The sequence below is a fragment of the Polyergus mexicanus genome, unplaced genomic scaffold (assembly GCF_030449975.1).
Source record: "Polyergus mexicanus isolate NDT 795.1 unplaced genomic scaffold, iyPolMexi1.0 SCAF_6, whole genome shotgun sequence".
Taxonomy (NCBI): Eukaryota; Metazoa; Arthropoda; class Insecta; order Hymenoptera; family Formicidae; genus Polyergus; species Polyergus mexicanus.
Window position 1 is genome coordinate 3,882,837 of NW_027223326.1, and position 17,203 is coordinate 3,900,039.

At 28.6% G+C, this 17,203-nt stretch overlaps 1 pseudogene; it reads right to left on the reverse strand.

Moving 5' to 3' along the window:
* Positions 1-1,997: 1,997 nt before the first annotated feature.
* LOC138934299 (protein FAM200C-like) lies at positions 1,998-3,313 on the reverse strand (annotated as a pseudogene).
* Positions 3,314-17,203: the final 13,890 nt, after the last annotated feature.

Sequence of the window (17,203 nt, forward strand, 5' to 3'; positions counted from 1 at the left end):
ATACAGAGTATCATTAAAAATGTATTTTTACTTATTGTGTACCTGTAAAATATATTAATGCACACACATATACCAACACATACAACATATCAACTATTTATTATATATATATTTTACAGGTACAGAATATTTATAAAATAGATAAAATTTTTGCTTCGTCATATTATATTATATTATATTAAATGATTTTCTATATTTTGATTATTATGTACCTGTATTTTTAGTTATTATTTTGTACCTGTAAGATATATATATATAATAAGATAAATAACTTGACATAATGATATGTTGTATGCTGTATGTATGTGTGTGCGTGCGCATACGCTCGTGTGCAATATTTCTGGACGTTTATTGTCTGCTTTTTTTCTTAATGCCCACAGACGCACACACAGAAACAATAAAAAAAAACATAGAAAATAGATAATTTTTTTTTGTTTCATCAAATGAATGTTTCCTTATTTTTAGTTATTTTATAATATCTGTAAGTAAGAAGTATGTTTTGTGTGTGCGTATGTGTGTGTCTGCATGCATGTGCTATAATATTTCTAGATGTCTGTTATATGCTTTTATTTTAATATACACACACACAACATATCAATGTTAATCTATATTCATCATATATATCTTGCAGATACAGAATATTCATAAAATAAATAAATTTTTTTGTTTCATCATATAAATGATTTTCTATATTAACTATTCTGTATCTGTAAGATATTTTTAGTTATTTTATGTTATATTTACCGTAAGATATAATATGAGATAATATAGAGCTTGACAATGATATGTTTTGTCTGTGCGTGTGTGTGTGTGTGTGTGCGCGCGCGCGCGCGCGTGCATCCGTATGTGCAAAATATTTTCTTCATTTGGTACATTCCTAATTATAATATTTTGATATATAAAATTGATATATATATGTATAATAAAAAAACAAATATATTTCATGTTTTATTTATTTATTCTTAACCTACATTATATACATTTTTTTAAGTAAACAAATTTCTTTTTTTATGTAATATTACCATTTTATATGCAACATAGTTTCCCTTTGTGATTCTTTTTTTATTTATTTTTTATTTTTTATTATATATACTTTTATAGGTATATCTTGTAAATTGTAAATAAATATAATAAATAATACGTGGAAAAGATAGAAACGGATGAGAATACTGCACATTTACTTCTTGCACATAATGTATATTACGAGTATATGTTATGTAGTAATCACGAAGTGCCATTAGCTATAAGATATAAATAATAATATAAAATGAATAGTTTGACATAATGATATATTGTGTATGTATATGTATGTATGTGTGTGTGTATGTATGCGGGTGTGTGCAAAATATATTTTCTTTATTAAACAAATATTAAACAAAGAAACAAAACTAGGCTGTTTTTTATTATTTCATTATATATTCATGAATAATATAGATACATATATTTATTTAATTCGACTGCATTGTAAAAGAATGATGAAAAGAATGTAAAAGAAAAAGATGAATGATTATTATCGTAACATGCATAAAATGTACATTTTTTTGATAGTACATATTTCTTATTGTAAGCCTCAAATATAACAGCATTATTATTCGTACTCATCTGTAAGTGCGCATACACACATGCACATAATACATACACAAACGCGTAAAAGCAAAAAAAGGAAAGAAAGAAAGAAAGCAGGAAAGAACGAAAGATAACGAAAGATAGTGAAAGAGAAAGAGTGATTGTTAATAAGGCGCTAGCCGCTAATGCCATCTCGTGTCGAAAGCGTGAACGTGTACATTTTGGAAGGTCGTTGATGACGACCAAAAAAAATGTATAATAAATCTACTAATATTGGACTTTGCATCGTAATTTCTCTGCCCATAGTATTGTACATGTAGAGCAATAATAAAGACAATTTTCTTATGTAATTAAAACCCAAGCTGTCGATTAAGCCTAGTATGAACTCGATCTGTTCAGCGGTTATTAAGAAATGATAATCTCAGATATTCTCAACTGGCCGACTCGCGTATAGATACACGGTGCGTCTTGCCGTTGCTGCGCGCGATCTTTGCTTCGCGTGACTTGGCGCGAGACACTACCGTGTCTCTTGATTGACAGGTATCTGAGAAATTAATGTTTGACTATTAACAAATAATTTATGAATTAAAAGTTTACGCGATTGGAGAAGAGCATTAAAAAAATTAAAGAAATTTAAAGAATATTTTAAAAATAATAAATAAGCTTTTATTACGTTATCATTCAAATATGTTAAAATACTTTCCGCGGATTGCAATTTATCTTCCAGTACGGCTACAATAAAATAATGTTTTAACACCTCCCAATTATCGAGAAATCTTACGACGCATTTATGCAATACTAACTATCTTATGGTAGATAATTTAAGAATTTTTTGTCTTTCGACATTAAAGAAATCTTGAAACTCGCCCAAAATTGCGCATCTCTTTGCACTACCAGAAATGTATGTAGCAACACCTTTAATTAAATGTTCACACGATTGTGGCAATTCTTCACAAGCTTTACTGGCTATGATTGCAGATGAATGGCAAATACAATTCATTAATATTAAACCGGGTATTTCAGATTTTAAATGAGAAAAAAATGAATTATTAGATCCTATCATAACAGAAGCATTATCACTAGCCATACCAACAATGTTTTTTAAAGGAATTTGTTTTGTTTCAAGTACTATTTTAAAAGTTTCAAAAAGCTTATTTGCCGTACAATCCCTAGCATCTAATGATATTAATTCTAATAATTTTGTTTTAATTTTTTTATCTGTAGGCGAAAGATATTGAATTAATAAACAAAACAGTTTTGTATTTGTGATATCAGTACTTTCATCAATTAAAATTGAAAATTTACGTGTCTGTAAAATTTTAATAAGTTCTTCTATCTCGCATTTTGCTAGTATGTTTTTAACAATATGCTAACATTTCGTACAGCTTAGAAAAAGAGATTGTATAACTTCGGGCTCTAAATTAATATCTTTTAATAAAAGAACTAAATGATCCACAAGTTGAAAATCGATATTATGTTCAGCAAAAAAAGTTGATAATTTTATTACGGCGCGTTTTACTTTCTCCTTAAGGGAAATCAATGAATTGAAATTATTGTTATTACTGAAGCTTTGAATATTTATTTTTTCAATGTGTCTAACCGATTAAGAATGTTTAATTAAGCATGCCTTGCGACACGTGATAGTAATTTGGCATGCAGTACTAAAAGCTTTATTATTTTCGGAATGGGGAGCCAACCATCTTTTAAAAATTTCTCCATCTAGCCATGAAAAGTTAAATTTTCTACTTTTTTTTTACTTTGGAGTGGCTCTTTGAAAGCATTTAATTCCATATTTATAAAAATATTTTATTAATAATAATAATAAATATTGCACTATCTGCTTACCTTCACTATTGTTGCACTATTGCACTATCTGCTTATCTTCTTTTCGCATCCTATGCGACAGTCATCATCCTGTTTTTTAGCACATAAATGAAATTTAAAACCATGTACAAAAACCACGGAACCGCCTGTGATGCCAGTCATCTAATCTGACCCATTTGCCCGCCAAAACTGGGTGCTCTGCGCCCGTAACGTAGCAACGTGTGTACATGGTTGGTCTCAAGTATGCGCGCGCAGGATACCATTTCTGGCATCACTGGGTATCATCCTGTTTGAACAGGATCAGCAGGATTGCGTTGTCGCGTATCAAATGTTTAGGTATTCTCGCGTACGTCTGACAGAGATAAAAGCAGTCGACGCTCGAGTGTTGACCCATTGAGAAGTACACTCTCACAGCATTTTGCTTATCGCATGCCATGTTATCGAACACGAAGATCGAGTTTGGACGCGCCTCGCTCGGCGGAATGACGTCACTGTTGTTGGAGAACGTGAAGTAGCCGATTTCGTCGATCGATGTCAACAAATTCTCCAGATATCGATATCGATTCGGTTGTTGCAACGATTTCGAGTACACGTACACGTTTTGGAAACGTATACCGGACTTTCCGGCAGGCTTATCAGAACCTTGGTTTTACCGTAATTTGAGGGGCCGCAAACGATCGCGCGTATACAATAATAATCGGTAGCATCGTACCATGCTTGCGCATCTCTGCGTTGCCCCCCATCGATTGTAATTTGTCCTCGCAATTCGTTACGCGTATCGCCAAAGGTTGTCGCACGAATCTCATTTTCACACTGTCGACTGAGGACTGCTGGATCGAACGCTTATTTATAGGTGCGAGGAACCGCGAATCGCTCTATAACAAAAATGTTCGTCCTGCTGTCGAGACCTTCCGATATTTGCGATTTGAGCGCCAAACAGTTACAATTTGTGCCGAAAATCGTTCTGCTGCGAATGTGCGGCGATCACGTCCATTACCTGTGGGACAAGCTTCCGGAACATACAAAGGCGAATTTGGAGGTTCAACAATATTGTTGCTGTTACGAACATTACAATCAACCGTGGCAGCAAACACACTTCGACGGCACAGCACCGTTGATAAAAGATTGCGGCGAATGTCAACGAAAATAGGTAGAGGCTTATTAAATCGCGCGATAAACGCCCTTTCTTTCGAGTTACATATCCCAGGTTATCAGTTTTGCGGCCCGGGTACGCAGCTACAGAAGCGACTAGCCAGAAGCGATCGGGATATATATCCATTGGACGCGGCCTGCCGTGAGCACGATACAACTTATTCTCGGAGCATCGATCTCACCGAGAGACACGCGGCTGACAGGATACTCGCCAAGAAAGCGCGAACTCGCATCGTCACGAAAGATTCGGCTCTCGGTGAGAGAGCCGCAGCCACAGCTGTCTGGGCAGCGATGAAAGCCAAGACAAAGATCGGTATCGGTATGAAGGCGAAGATGAAGATGAGGACTACGCGGAAAAGGCCGACGAAAAAACGGATACTTCCGACAGCGAAACGAGGCGGTGTATTGCCGATTCTACTGATGTCGAGCTCGCTCGGATCCTTTGTCGGTGAAGAGGCTGGCGTGGCCAAGGCGGTGAACGATAGCAAAGCGGCATCAGCTGGAGAAGCTGCAACGTCATGATTGCGCGATGGAAGGTTGCGGACTTTATCTCGCTCTGTACAAATACGGACAGGGACTGTATCTCGGCCCGTACAAACATGGACAAGGAGTAGTAACGAAGAAAAAAAAGTTGAAAAGACGCTAAAAATGACCACGGGTGTGACAACAAACATACAATCAGAATAACTGGCGAAACGTATGCGTACTTTAGAGGTGTTTTCATGCGTGACTCATTACTAATCGATGGTATATATCAAAACGAGAGCGGCATCGTGAATTTGGATAACACGAAATTTCGATGTTAAAATTTGGAGTTTATCTTTATTTAGAAACGATGCCAATTTTTCGAGATTAGTACTGAGAAATTTATACGAATCGATGAATCGTTCCTTTATATCGCTTCACCAATTTGATCCTTCAGCGATATCTTTAACGTGTTTCGTGAATAAAATATACTTTTCTTTTGTTATCGGTAGTATGTCGATCAAACTTTCGAACGCGGTAACTATTTCCTCGATGATAAAATGTGAATTGCAACTGGATAAATTGTGAAAAATTATTGAATGCAAAAAGAGTCTTTATAATTTAAATTGCAATTTGAATGCGCGGGACTTCGGTACCGCCTGGTAAGACGGCAATGATCGTGTATGCGTATCGTCTTGCACGAATGGTTTTTCGCAAATACAGTGTGTCGCGCTGTGAAACTTTTCTGCTCATCTCGCGTTAAATTTACCATGGAGACATTCGTGATTAAAATAGTTTTTATGCGTTGCGCTAAATTTTTCCACAAACCGCGAAACGCAATCGGTACTGCGGCGAGAATGATACGCGGATAACGATTCGTCGTACAAACACTGTAAATAATAAGCTATGCTAAATACTTGATGATGTTGAAATGTGTACGTAGACGTCATCGAATCACCGTCGATCTTCCTCAGCACGCACTCCAAATCGGCGAAAAGAAGCCGCTCCTTTCTATTGTAGTTGTTGAACGCGAGCCACTTGTCTTTATCGCTCGGTAATCAGATGGCTCGTTTATTTCTCGGCAGTCTACAATGTGCGACAGCAACTTGTCGTCTGATCCATAATAGTGTAAACATCTGTAAAAAAATAGAAATAATTAATTTTTCTTTCGTATATTTTATATATTGCATTTTTATTAAATATACGTACTGATCGCAGATATATTGTCTTTGTTTGCCACAACTCAATTGTAAGCTCACGAGCCGGGATAAATTCTTGATCCATGCGAAATGTCCGACGTCTTGCGAATTTTGCACGTTTAGCAAGTTGATGTGTCTATCCTGTTGCGTCGAAAGACGTATCGGAACAATGTTATTCTCTTTCTCGATGCAGTAAATATTTATCGAATTGTAGTTATAAAATTCAAATTTTTTTATCTGATTAACAGTCACTGGAAACCAGAGACCCGGACCGAACCGGAATCAAAACCGATAACCGTTCCATAACCGTTTTTTTAGTAAGACCGAAACCATAAACCGTATTAAAATTTTGTTAAATTTGTTAGGTTAGGTAACACCGAAATCATAACCGGACCGTTAAATTATTTACGGTTTACGATTCTTTTCGGTACCCCTTTTCGGTTCTCAAATGTAATGCGGATCCCGCTCGGTAGCTTTGCTGCTGCAGCGTCGCTACTGTCGCTACTTATCACGCGAAACATGGTATTGCATCACATAAACACGTCGTGCATTTGACTACTGTCTGTTTATACTTTACATATTTGATATCGATCGGTTATCACTTTCATTTTGAATTAATTCTTTCTTTTTGATATAAGTAAGTTGGTTTTCTTATCAATCTTCATTTGATTTTATATTAACTAAGAAATCTTATATATATTGCATTGTACTTAACCTCTTTCCTCTATATATGTTTGAGTTATTCTTAATATTTTTAATTAGTTATAATTTCGTGTTGATATATTATTATATTTTCGATTTCATATTATTATAATTTATATTTATTATTATTATAAGTTTGTGTTTTTTTATTGATAAAATGTTCTAAGAAACTATATTTGGATTTTACTATTGGATTAAAACATTGTCATAAAAATTCATGTTTCATCATGGGTAGAAAACACACTAATAAAGCGCATAAACATTTTACATATTACGATGTAAAAGATAGTTCGCAATGTATCATCTGTAAATCTTTATTGAAGGTAAATTATTGATATTATTTTTATTTCTTTATCCTCGTTTATATTAAAATCTTTAATATTTCAAAATTGATCTCTAGTATTTCACATTTATTTATAACTGTAAAGTTCTAAATAGACATGTTAAGGGTAATCATGGAACAAACTTAAAGAAGCATTTAATGCGTTTTCATTATTTTAAAAAAGATTATTTTACTGACATTTCTTTGAGTAAATGTAAGGAAACTATGTCAGGAAAACATCGGAAAGAAATACAACAGCAAATAAATAAAGTAAATTTTATAAAATTAAAAATAACAAAAAAAGATCTCGAAAATAGTTGTGTTGAATTAGCGACAGTTAATGGAAGTCCGTTCGGTATTTTGAACGATTCTGGTTTTCAAAAAATTATAAATCCAATAAAATGCACAATAGAAGATAAATATAAACAAAAAATCTCTATTTCATCGGAATTTATACAAAAGAAAGTTTTTGAAGAAGCTGATAAAATAAAAAAGGAAATATCTGGAGATATAAAAAACATTATGATTTCAATGAAAGTGGATGCTGTTATCCGATTAGACAGATCATTTTTGGGAATCAATATTCAATATATTAAAGATACAAAAATTATATTAAGAACTTTAGCATTAAAAGAATTAAAAGAAAAACAGAGGTAACACTTTTTTTATATTTAATATTTATACAGGGTGTCCTAGACCACCCGTACACCCCTTTTTTCTCAAAAACTAAGCATTTTAGAGAAAAACGTTTTCAACAAAAATTGTATGGTTTTGAGAGGAACATAAGACGGTGTCATTGGTTTGACCTTGGATGGCATCGTTAAGGTCAAGTCGAGGACACCTTTAATTTCTAAACGGAAATCCCTATTTTTTATTGCATATTCTTATAGCTTACCTCGAGAGCTTTCCAAAACACTATTATAAAATATTTTTTGATTAAGTACTTTTTGAGTTATTTTATATTTTAATCTGACATATTTTGATATAAAAAATTAAATATCTTGTAAAATATTTAGTTTTCGATAATCTTATCGTAATACTATTATAGAATAATGAGACAAATCAATTAGTGCAAAAAAACAAATAATTGTTTAAAAAAGTACATTACAAATAATTTTCTTAAAAACAATTATTTTTTTATACTAATTGATTTGTCTCGTTATTCTGTACATAAAAATATTATGGTAAGATTATCGAAAATTGAATATTTTACGAAATATTTTATTTTTTATATCAAAATATGTCAGATTAAAATATAAAATAACTCAAGAAGTACTTTACGAAAAAATACTTTATTATAGTGTTTTGGAAAGCTCTCGACATAAGCTATAAGAATATGCAATAAAAAATAGGGGGTTCCGATTAAGAAATTAAAGGTGTCCTTGACTAGACTTTAACGATGCCATCCAAGATCAAACCAATGACACCATCTTATGTTCCCCTCAAAACTATACAATTTTTGTTGAAAACGTTTTTCTCTAAAATGCTTAGTTTTTGAAAGAAAAGGGGTGTACGGGTGGTCTAGGACACCCTGTATATGTATATGTATATATATTGAATTTGTCAATTTCGATATCGGATTCATATTCAACGACTTAACAAATCCTTAAATTATATTTATATATATATAACTTAAGGATTTGTTAAGTCGTTGAATATGAAATTTATTTAATAAACATAATTAAAAACTATTTGATTCTCAATGATTTAATTTGCAATATATTCGTATATTATATTTAGCCATGAATATCTTATTAACCATAATCGATGCAGAACCTTTTGAGAGCTGAAAATCTTAACATATTTAATTTTGATTACAATAAAACTTTTCCAATACATCATACATTATAGTTATAATACGAAACGACAAAAATAGAGACATTTTCTGTATATGTATAATTGAAATCTAAGCTATCGATTAAGCTTATTAAGAAGATTGACTCAGCCGTTACTGAAATCCGATAATGTAAGGTATTCGCAACTGGATAACTCACGTACAGATACACGTTCCACTTTGCTGTTGCTACGTGTGATTTGACACAAGGCACTATACCATATCTCTTAATAAATTGTACAATTTAATTATTTATTTTCAAAATTTACACATAATGCATTCAATATAAAGTTTTACGTTGTAACATTAGTTTTATATTTCATATTTTTAAATAGATTGTTATTGTGATCATTCATTCTGAAAATGCATTACGAAGAAAATAGATCGCATAAAAGCACACATTCATTAATTCATTTTATTTAAAAACTAATTACTTGATAAAGCAAAATCAAACTAGAAAATCGATGCTCATGCTTGATTGACTAGGATTTATGATATGCTTGATTGACTAGGGTTTATGATTGCTCGGGCCGTAAATAGCTAGAGATAGCCAACGGACGGAGGGAAACGCATGTCGATTGCGAATCATGCTTGTCATGATTGTCACCATCGAGACGAGCACTTTATCGAAATATTCGGAGCTATACGTTCAATATTTGAATAAAATTTTTTTTATAATGGTGTTGATTGGATTGCGTTAATATATAAAGATTCAAATTAGACAATTGTTTTTTGTCGATATCAACTTTTGGTCGAGGTCAATGTTTATTATGTTTATCATATTATGTATATCGTAAAAATTACATTTCAAGAAAGATCAAACATTCAAATTTACAATAATCTTTCTCAAAGTAACATTTTGCTTTGATTTAACAATATTTGTAATAATAACTATGATTTTGATTTTGTTATTAGTTTCTTAAACAAAAAAGATAGTAATTGTTAGAATTATATATTTAGAATTATATATATAATATTGAAAATTTAAAAAATAGCGATAAAAATAATAATCTCATCTGCGGCATTTTCGTTCGATATTTTTACTCGATTTAGAAAAAATCGACTAGAACTAGCCAAACTCTCTCTATTTTTAATTCAAAGAGAGTATATTTATAGTGAGATACACCCTGTATAGAATATATATATAATGTATATATAATTTATTATCTTTCAAAGATTTATATCAAACTTTTTGATATTTCAAGAAAACAGCCTACGCTATAGATTAGAAATAATTCTTGATTAATACAGACTTATGAATCAATGTAAACAATTATAAAATATTTTAGTATTAATTGTGTAAGTGTTATAATTGCATTTTTGATATTGATATTTTTTTATTTACTACCTTGATAATCTGATTCGGTTTATTAAGCGCAAAAATATCTTTGCATAGCGCTACATAATATGAAAAACACATCGCATATGATACAACTAAATGCGAGTTTTAATCGTATTTTCATCATATTTGTCATAAATTAATAATATATTGCACTATTTTGTGTTTATATATTTCATATTAGACTGCATTTTTAAGCTGATTTGTATGTTTTTTTTTTTGCGATAATGTTTCAAATAATATTTTTGATAAACATATACATTTTTTTAGGAATGGCATATATTTTTATGTCCATAATTTAAGAAATAATTTATAATATATTTAATAATTCATTTATATGTTATATATATCATAAATAATTATAAAAACTTAAAATTGTGTAAATAATATTAAAATTGCGTACTATATAATTATGTAGTAAAATTATTTTATTTTAATAACAATATACATAAAATAATAATAATAATAACAATGATTTTTAAAGTAATAGTAATAATAATCTCAAAAATTAAATTTTCCTGTACAGATTATTTTTAAATATATCTACAAAAGCACTATCCTCTATTAATATTGGATGATTGCATAAGTTCGTGCCCGATTTTCATAGATGGCATTAAGTTGCTGCATGGCGGAGTTCTATTGTTTTCGTGTGGTAAAATAGTTGTTTTAATTTCTTACAAAATAATAATATTAAAAAGTTGCGCTAACTAAATAAAAATTTATGCTATATATATAAAATTTATTTATTTCTAATATTAAAAGAAAAAATATATCCGATAATACAAAAAACACAAAAAACAAAATAAAAAAGTGATAGAAAAATTAAAACTTAGAAATTAATATAAAAAATTAAAAATTAATACAAATAAAAAAAATTTTTAATTAAAAAACTTGGCACTGCTAAACAAAACAATATGCTTAAATTAATGTATTTTTTAATACATTTACATTGTAGTTATTGATGTAACTAAATTAAATATATTTGTAATTAAATTTATTATTTGTTGGTTTCAATATATACTTTGAAAATTAGTAGCGCCTTTTATTTTAATTAATTTTTTTTTATTTGTATTAATTTTAAATTTTAAAAGTACATATTAAAACCAACGAATAATTAATTTAATTTAAATCTAAATTTAATTTATAGAAATATATTTAGTTCATCAATAACTACAATGTAAATATATTAAAGAATACATTAATTTTAGCATATTGTTTAGTTTAGCAGCACCAAGTTATTTTAATTAAAACTTTTTTTCTATTTGTATTAATTTTTAATTTTTGTATAAATTTTTAATTTTTTATATTAATTTCTAAGTTTTAATTCTTTTATCAATTTTTTATTTTGTTTTTTCTGTTTTGTATTATTGGATACATTTTTTCCTTTAATATTAGAAATAAATAAATTTTATACATATATCATAAATTTTTATTTAGTTAGCGCAATTTTTTAATATTATTATTTTGTAAGAAATTAAAATAGCTATTTTGTACAATTGTTCTCGGTTAAAATATTTGTTTAATTTTTATTTTTAGTTGGTGCAATTTGTTAATATTATTATTTTTGTATAAGATATATTTGTACAATCTTTTTTTGGTTAAAATATTTTTTATTTCCAATAATTTAAAATAATACTATTTTATAAGTATATATAAATACAGTTTTTCACAAGTGGTACTTAATGCCTTCCTTTTACCTTTTTTTAAAATGATAAGTTTTTAGGGATCCTTTTTTGTAGCAGTTAACATCTTTAATAAATACAAATATATGATGATATTATTAACAATAATAAATTTGTAGCAAATCCATACAGAGTCAAATAAATCGAAAAGATTTCGTAAATATTCTTTAGGTTTTTTCCACTATCCAAATAATAAATTTTTTTTCGATGATGATCCTAATATAAATCATTTAATCTGACTGCATTCGATGTGAAAAAAAGAAGAGTAAATGTATATTATAACATACAGGATGTTCGCGAGAAGTAAGTGATCAAACGAAAGATGGAAGTAGATTGGATCAAACTGAGTCGAAAAGTCCTGAACCTGAATTTTTTATAATGCTTAACAAAGGAGTTATTATTGAGTAAAGATCGGCGCTGATTGGCTAGACTTTACTCAATAATAACTCCTTTGTTAAGCATTATAAAAAAAATGGTTCAGGATTTTTCGATTCAGTTTGATCCAATCTACTTCCACTTTTCGTTTGATCACTTACTTGTAATACTCGATCATTATTTATTTTTATGCAGAGTGATAATTTTAAATTCCTGATTGTTGTTATTGTAAAAGTTGAACATAATTTCAATTCAATATTAATTCAATATTAATTTAATATTGTGAAATTCAGGCGCAGATATAACATTAATTAAGAAAGAGTAAAGTTATATTTAAATATATTTATATTATATTTAAAAAAATATAATGTATGCAGTAATTAATAGTTATTTGTTTTCTTATAATGACCCTGATGTTCTAAGTCTAAAAAGAGGGAAAATGCGGTAATACAATAGATTATATCTAGTTTTCAGTCATGTAAATAGATCACTAGATCACAGTTAATATACATAAAAATATTTTCTTATCTCTCAAGCTGATTAATATACAGGGTGTCCGACAAGTAAGTGACCAAACGAAAGATGGAGGTAGATTGGGTCAAAGTAAAAAGAAAAATCTTGTATCATTTTTTTCTATAACGCCTAATAAAGAAGTTATTATTGAATAAAGTCTGGCCCATCAGTGCCGACTTTTAGCCGGACGCACGTTGGTGAACCGCTCGCCTGGTAGTATGCGTCGCAGTAGCGACGGAGCGCTCACGCACACTATCAAGCGCGCGACTAACAAAGAGTCGGCGCTGATTGGACAGACTTAATCAACTCTTTTATTAAGCGTTATAAAAAAAAGTGGTTTCAGGACTTTTCGATTCAGTTTGATCCAATCTACCTTCATATTTCGTTTGGTCACTTACTTATTGGACACCCTGTATAATAAAAACTTATAAAATTATCATGTATTTTTCGTTATCAGAACGCAACATAAAATCGATATCAAGAGCATAATGGCCTACAAGAATCGTTATATAAGCTATTTTTTAAAAATATATTAATGATAAAAATATTTTTTAAGTATATTAATGATAAAAATAATTTTTTAATATTTCTTAATTTTTTAAAAGATTTAAAAATATATTAATAAAACATAGATTATAGATACCCTTTTTATAAAATAATAATATTTTCTATATGATACCTAAAGAGTATTATTTTTCATTATTATTTTTAATAATCCGTATTTCTTTTGTAAAATTAAATTTCTAATTTTTTTTCATAAAATTGTAAATTTTTTATATAAGTTTTACATTTTATCGATTTGAACATGTAACAACAAGATACCAAAGTTATATATATATATATATGACACAGTGAATATATATATATATATATATATATATATTCACTATGCATTTAAGTATTCCAATGACTTCTATATATAGACTCACACATTTGTTCATATATTTCTACATATTAAAAATATTTTTATTCGCCAAAAATAAAATTTACAATATAAAATTGGAATATAAGACAAAAAGATTAATGAATATGTGAATAAATTTACGAAATATATAAATTACTGTAGAGAATAATTTATTATTATTATTAATTTAATATCGTATTAAGATAAGTTATTTGAATATATCTCATTGTGTAAAAATAAACGTTTTTGTAAGATCTACGATTAGTTGGTAATAGTTCTTTTTTCATGTCGGGTGCACATTTGCAAGGCAAAGCGAACTTCAAGTTTAATGACGCGATTCACGCGACGGAAGTCAGCGACGGTGCAACACTATTTTATTATTCTATATATATATATATAAACAACTCAATACCCACACGCGCAATGCTCTCGTTAATGTCACGTGACTGCTTATCACATCTTATTAAGTGCCAGGAAATTTGATTCTGACCCCGATACAACCATAAGTTCTATTGCAGTTAAATGTGATGTATTACTTCATCAGTTATATTACAGATCGCCGTAATAATCGTGCTTTTATATGCGGTAAAATCAATGTCAAATTGTCGAAACAACATTGATTAACAAATAACCGGTAATCGATAAAGATTGTATTATTGATACATTGATAATTGATATTGTTATGATAGTTTTATTTTTTATTGTTGCAGCAACATGAACTCTCTCTTAAAATATTATAAAATATTCTAATTATTTTATTTTTATCATCTCAAAAATATTGTTCTGCATTAAAATAAATTATTTGAATGTGTCTTAATGTGTAAAAATAAATATTTTTGTCAAACCTACAATTACTTAGTAATCGGTAACAATTGTATTATTGGCATACTGGTAAATATTATTATGGAAAAATAAATATTATTGATAGTTCTATTTCTTAGCAACATGAACTCTCTCTTAAAATCATAGAATATTCTAGATGTTTCATTTTTATAATTATCTGAAAATAAAGTACATTAATCTCAAGGACATTAATTATGTGCTATGAATTGATGAATTTACTTAATACGGGATTCCATGAAATATAAAATAATTATATGGTTCTTGACCAAAACAAACGAAACTTTCAAGAAGAAGAATACTAGAAGATACAAAGACACATTTTTTTGAGAGTGCAGTTCTACCTTTGGAGGATGCGCAAAATATTTTAACTAATTTTGTTATGCAGGAAGTCTGATTTAAGTGAATATATAGAATTATTGTAAGTAATTAAAGATTAAAAAATTTGCTCATACAAAAATTGTATCGCTTAAAAAGTAACATTATGTGTGACTAGTCTTTTAGGTGAAAGTGATAGGTGAAAATAAAAAAAAGATTTCAAAGTCAACTTTATTTTTTTAAATAACATGCTATATTTTTTATTTTTAATGTGATAGCTGCTTTTTGTTGAGATAAATTCATTAATCTAATAATTAATGGTCACATTTAAGACCATGGAAGATTGTAAATTGATAAGATCCTATTACTAATATGTTTAATATCAACTAAAATATTCACTATAGTATAGTAAGTTTATAGGTGGTTAGTTTCATATTCTATTTTATTTATATTGGCTTTTGAGCTCTGAGTACGTTTGTTAGTATGTTCGATCGTTTAGTTAACTAATTGTAAGATCAATGACTAGAGAAGAGATATAAACATACCTAAAAAAACCTCACAAAGGTAAAAAAAATACGCTAAGTATATGAAAAATCCAGAGTTGGGAACGTTACTTTATAAAAATAATTTGTTACCATTACCGTTACTTTCTCTGAAAAGTAACTCGTTACCGTTACTCGTTACCGATTTTAAAAAGTAACTCGTTACTGTTACCGTTACTCAAAAACTAACGAATCGTTACTATTTCCGTTACTTTGTTTATAATATATTAATTCAATACTATATAATATATTAATATTAAATTAGTATATTATAATTAATATTAATATAATACATGAATTCTTAATATTAATATAGAAATACCAAGTTTACATTTTTATACTTCTTTATTAATTTATAATATATATAAACCATAAACTATATAATAATATAAATTGTTAATTAATAATATAAATTCTTAATTTCTTAAGGTAAATCACAATCTTTCCTTTAGCAAATAAATTTTACCAAAATATTTTATTTATTTTTAAGAGAAGTTGATGCTCCACGACATCCTTTAGATGACATCTTTGCGGCTTTAATATAAGGAGATTATTGATTGGCTACGTCATTCTTATCATGCGTAATGCGTTGACGCGTTCTATGTTCCAGAGCCATTAGTCAAAAACAAAGTAACGATAAAAGTAATTGTTAAAATCGTTACTCGTTAGTGAAAAAATGTAACGGTGTTACCGTTACAGACAACGAAAAGTAACGCCGTTACAAATTCGTTACTAAAAAGATGTAATTATAACGGTAACAGCATTACAAGTAACGTGTTACTTCCCTGGAAAAATCTCAACTTGTATGCAACAAAACAGTGAAAAAATATTTACCTCTAAAAAATAACTTGTAAAAAATTTTTTCCTTACAAAATAAAAAACTAAAAAATAATTTTCCTCTAAAAAATAAAAAATAAAAACTAAACAAAATCAATAGTTAACTAGCCAAGTATTTAGAAGCAATCCAGTTTGTGAGGTTTTGTAATTTGAAATAATATTTGTCATAAAATTAATCTTGTATTTATAGGAATGTTATAGATAGATTCACTCATAGATTCACGGGTTTCTATGAAATTAAAACGCATTTTCTTTTTATTAACAGAAACTTGATTTTCAAAATAAGTTCAACAATTTTAAATAATATATCGCAAATTACACTATTATGGAATTTATTAAAGGTGTTATATACTATAATATCAAATCATAATGTTGATGTTAAATGCGATTAAAATTCCTTTGATTTGCGAAGTATATTTTACAAAATATATAATTCAAAAGAAAATTTTTCGTAAACTCTAAGTCGCATAAAACAAACTTACACAAAAGCAAAGTATAAAAACTTGGCGTACCCGGGTCGTATTAAAATATATATATAGTCCCAGATTTGTATTGTCCATACAATATTTTATGTTATAAGAAAATTATTTGCATATATATATTTTTAAAAACATTATTAAAATAATTATATATTTATAATATGTATAGCTCTTAATGCAACCCGAGGAACGCTAAGTTTTTATACTTTTATAGTTTTTTATAGTTTACGAAAAATTTTCTTTCGAATAATACATACTGTAAAATATACTTTGCAAATCAAAGGAATTTTAATCGCATTTACCATAACAT